We start from the raw sequence: 5,207 nt of genomic DNA on the forward strand, positions 1-5,207 counted from the left end.
TTTGTAAATAGGATCACAAGTCCACTTCTTGTACAGCAATTAACCACTGAGAAGAATATATGCAGTGTATTATTTGTTGAAACTGTACTTCCGATTAGATTTGAAACTGTCTCATTGCTGTTTATCAATAAAACTTTGAAAAAAAATAAGTATATAAGGTTTTGTATCAAACTTCCTTCTCATTAAGATGAATCAATAAAAGGATTGTATATGGATATATTTAGATATAAACAGGGCTAATATTTTATTAACAGTTGTCCTTAGTTAAAATATTCATTAGTTAAAAATTCATAACTTTCTTCAGCAGACTAAGGCACCAGGGTTTGATCCCTGACATTCTGTGCCAGCCCCACCTCTGGGGCACACTGAGAAGGGGATTGAGGTTGGGCATGGTGATGCATGTGTAATGAGACCCTGTAGACCCTGTACTAAATACATTTTTAAAAATTCATATCTTCTAGGGCTAGCCATATAGCTCAGTAGATTAAAGTGCCTCCTTAGGCAGAAACAGGTGCCAGGGGTTTGATCCCCAGGCCTGCCGTGCTGGCCCTGATCTTGGGGCAGGCTGAGACACTGCTTGAGACTGGGAGTGGTGGCATGTACCTGTAATCCCAGCTCTAAGGAGGCTGTAAACAGGCAGATCACTACGAGTCTGATCTAGTACTGAGATTCTGAACACCCTGTAGGTCCTTCCCTAAAATACAAAAAAAATTATATCATCTAATATGAAAATGTATGAGAAAATGTGATTAAAAATTTTCCCAAAGGGGCTGTTTTACAAAAGATATGCTGTGTTTATTTCATAAAACAAAAAATTTTCAGTATCTACACATCTTGCAAAATTAGAATCATGTGATATGATATAAGTCTTACGAACTTCTTTAGCTTACTTATCATAAGGAGCAGAAAATCCAGAAAATCTTGCAATGACTTGACAAGTGAGTGAAGAAATAGGTAAGAATAATTAGGAGGTGCAACTTGAAGTTGGAGGTTTTTATCTTATTTATTTTTCATGAAAATTTTTCTAGATAATATATTTACAGACAAGGTATTGGTAATTTTGAGATACATATACACTATTTCTTACATTTAACTTTTTCTCATTGAATCATGAATTATTATTTCAAACATTCCTATTAGATTACTCTTGCCTAAATCTCTACAATGTAACTTCATTTATCAATTCTCATGATGACTTTGAGTTTCTTCAATATATTTTCTGTTTTATATTAAGCATGTTTGTTTGATATTAAGTATCCTTCTTCCTACATAAAGCTTTCTCTCATATTGCATTGTACAATTAACTAAACTTATCACAACTCCATGAGCATTTTTCATTAATTTTGATGCCCAATCATCAGAACTTTCATTAATTGATAAATTTCTTTCTTTAGAAATTTTGGAAGAAGTTCTAATTCTAAAATAAGAGTATTATCCCACTAAATCATTCTGATCATGTGTAACTCCTTGAATTTATTGCTACAGATACTGTTTTTGTCCCTCAAAAGCATGAGTTATCCATTGCATGCTTTTTTTGTTATTTATGCTCATTTTCCAAGCCTTATTTTCAAGCTCATTAGTGATTTTATCAGACATCAAACAGTATTTCACTAAAGCATATTTTTTCTAAGTGACCAAAGGAAAGTTTCAGCTGCTTTCAAGTGAAAAAATTCAGCTAAGTAATCTTTTATACTCAGAAATGTGTCTGTGTGTGTTTCTTTGTTTTTTCTTTTTTTAAAAAAAGTGTTTACTGACAGGTCTTTCTACACAGCTAGGACTCATAGTGATCCTCCTGTTTTCAGCGTGCCCAGCACTGGGATTACAGTTGTGTGCCTCCACACCCAGTCCTGGTGACTGGCTCAGCATGCCTAGGGGTGGGGCTGGTAAGCTAAGTGGTGCTGGGTATTGAACCTGAGTTCCTGTGCTTGCCTAAGCAAGTGCTCAGTCAGCTGAGCTATCTCACCCATCCTGTGTGTGTTTCTTTATGTGTATTTGTTACTGTAATTTTACAAAGGAAAATATCTATAAGGCAGAATAATAATTCCCACTTGGGCATGATGTATTTTAAGGACAGGCTTATAAAAGCATTTATGTATTATTTTCAAATAGCAATTATCAGATAGATTAATTCCTACATAGACACTTCTATTTATAATGTCATTATTGAATGTTAAAAACCTCATGATTCCTGGAACTTATATATAGTTATTTTTTCTTCACTTTCTGTTTACATTTAATTAACTAAGTATATACCCCAAATAATAATTTGTGAAAATTACATAAAACTATTCTTAAATGAACAGATTAGAGGATATTTTCCCTCTTATATTATTTATGAAAGTTACAGGTTTGAATTCATACTAAGATTCCTATTGTATTCTATACTTAGCATTGTATCCAAATGCTCCTTTATCAATTTGTATGAAAGAAGACTAGGAATCAGAATAATCAATACCAAGAGACCTTGACATTTTCAATCATTTTTGTGTGATACTCAGGCTGTATTTGTTTGACAAAAAAGTAAACTAAATATATAACACTTATCTAAGAAGATCAAGTAGCAAAGTGATCAGTATCATGCTTCATGCAATACAGTGAAATAATGGAAGCCCCTTAAAGAAACACAGTAGATCCTTGGAAATTCCTACAGAGTCAAATAATTAACTCAGCTACATTCCATAGGAAAGTAGAAATTTTTGCAAATAAAAAAAAAATATTATGAGGATAATTGAGGCAATGTGTCTTTTATTGTACTGTTACTTTTAATTTAAATGTCCATCATAGTTATCAATTATACTTCATACACAATCACAAACACACAGAAAAGATAAAAATTTTCACTTTCATATGATAAAGTTCTGTGATAAAAAAATTCACATTTGGCTTCCAGTGGCATCAAAGACTCATTGTACATATATGCATAAGCACACACACACACACACACACACACACACACACACACACCTCAGTCACAAAGAAGATCTAAAAATGATGGATTGTTTAAAAATTAATTTAATGCAGGGCCAGTGAAGATATGAAGCAATTTCCTTGGAGGCAGGAATACAAAGAGAGGACACGTGCAATACAGCAAACTCCAGGTAGGCCAGAACTGATAAAAGACACATTGCCTCAATCGTAATCATAATATGCAGCTTTGCTTCAAACCCTTTATCATTGTTTCTGGTACTTTATGAAGGAGACTTGGAAGTCATCTCCAGTGTCTTCAGTAGGGCTGTCCTGGTAGTCTTGATGTCCTGAATCCATTAAAAACGTTTATCTTTCATGATGATTTTGAATTTGGAGAAAACTCAGAAATTACCTGATACGAGAGAAGAAGATAAGCAAGAACATGTGTCTTCTCTCATTGCTGAGACAAATACCCAACACCCCAAATGAAGGAAGGACAGGTTCATTTAGTTCACAGTTACTGGAGGTTTTGCTCCATACTCAGCTGGCTCCAAGGCAGTGCTGCATATGGCAGACAGCAACCTTTCATGGTGGCATCAAAGAGCAGAAAGAACAAAAGGGAGGAGTAGCAGCAACAATGGCAGCAGATAGGAAGTCTGTCTCTCTCTCTCTCTCTCTTAGGCTACACTCAGGCTGTCCACCCCAGGCTGGATGTAGCACTCACACCCATAATCCCAGCAGTACTCTGACTCATAATCCCAGTGAATCATGAGTTAATCACAAACACTAGAAGTCTGCCCCATCACTACATGAGGCTTTTGGGGGACACCAAGAGACAAACCATAACAACACTCTAATGTTTTCTTGTGACTATTTTACTCTATTATATTTATTTGTTTTCTATGTATTTGGTACTGGGTCTCACTGCACAGCTCAGACTCATAGTGATCTTCCTGTTTCTTGTATTCATGGCCTCCAAGGAAATTGCTTCATGTCTTCAGTAGCCCTACATCAAATAAATTTTTAAACAAAAAAAAATTATAAGGCCAGCCAAATAGCTCAGTGGATTAAAGTGCCTGCAAGCAGGCACAGGGGCCAGAGGTTTGATTCCCGGGACCTGCAGTACCATCCCCAAACCTGGGGCACTTGAGATTGCAGTTGAGATGGGACAGGGTGGCATGCACCTATAATCCCAGCTCTTGAGACGCTGTAAACAGGAGAATCACTGTGAATCTGGTCTAGTAGTAAGACCCTGAACACCCTTTAGACCCTTCCTTAAAATAAAAAAAGGAAAGAAAAAGAAAAAGAAAAAAATAGAAATATTTCTAGGATTAAAAAATATATATATTCCTAGGATATCTTGGTATGCCAAAGTTTAAGCATATCTATTCTTAAGAGATAATTTATTTACTTCATAAATATCATTAGTATACCTCATATAACTAGAGAAAACATTCCTCAAATTCATTTGGGACCAGGAGAGAACCAGAATATTAAAAGCAATCCTGGAAAACAAAAGAAACACAGGAAAGAGACCCAGTCCTAGCCCAGGTCCAGTGAGTGTGCAGAGAGCTTCCTGCTACCCTGCTCCTGCGGGACCAGTCCCAGCCCAGGCGCAGCATGGGCCAGACCCTCTCCCACACCCTTGGGCTGTGCCCCACGACTCCGCAATGCCACCCCACCCCGCCTGCAGGGTAGGAATTACTGCTGCGTCCGTGAACCCCCAGACGCAGTCCTAGCCCAGGTCCAGTGAGTGTGTGGGAGAGCTTCCTCTTCCCCCTACTTCACCTTGCCCCCTCCAGGCACAGCTCAGGACTGGCATACACGCCTGGGGTGTAATCCTTCAGCTGCAATCCCTGCAGAAAGTGTAAAGGATAGATCCAAACAGCTAGTACAGGAACAGAACATCTTGCGACAGGGGCACAACAGGTTCACCCTCAAGGGCAGCAGCGGGAAGGAGCTGAGCACAGCAGCCAGACCCAAGCCAGACGCAGCTGGCTAAGTCCAAACTTTGTAGAGCTACACCTAAACTTCAGTATGTGCGAAGGTTATAAATACAGCAAAGATCTACAACAAAGGTCAGAAGACAGTGCTCCACAAAATGATGAGAAGGAACAAAATGCAACCTCAGAAGAAAAGCCCATCCATAACAAGTGCAGAGGTCACTAACACAGAACAAATTGGAAATCACACAGCTGAAAGCAATGAATCAACGGCTTCTGAAATAAAGAAACAGCTGCAGAAAGATGTAGAACACGTCAGATGGGAAATGAAAAAAGAAATCCCTGAATTAATAACAT

The sequence above is a fragment of the Octodon degus genome, unplaced genomic scaffold (assembly GCF_000260255.1).
Source record: "Octodon degus isolate 3935 unplaced genomic scaffold, OctDeg1.0 scaffold00063, whole genome shotgun sequence".
NCBI classification, from domain to species: Eukaryota; Metazoa; Chordata; class Mammalia; order Rodentia; family Octodontidae; genus Octodon; species Octodon degus.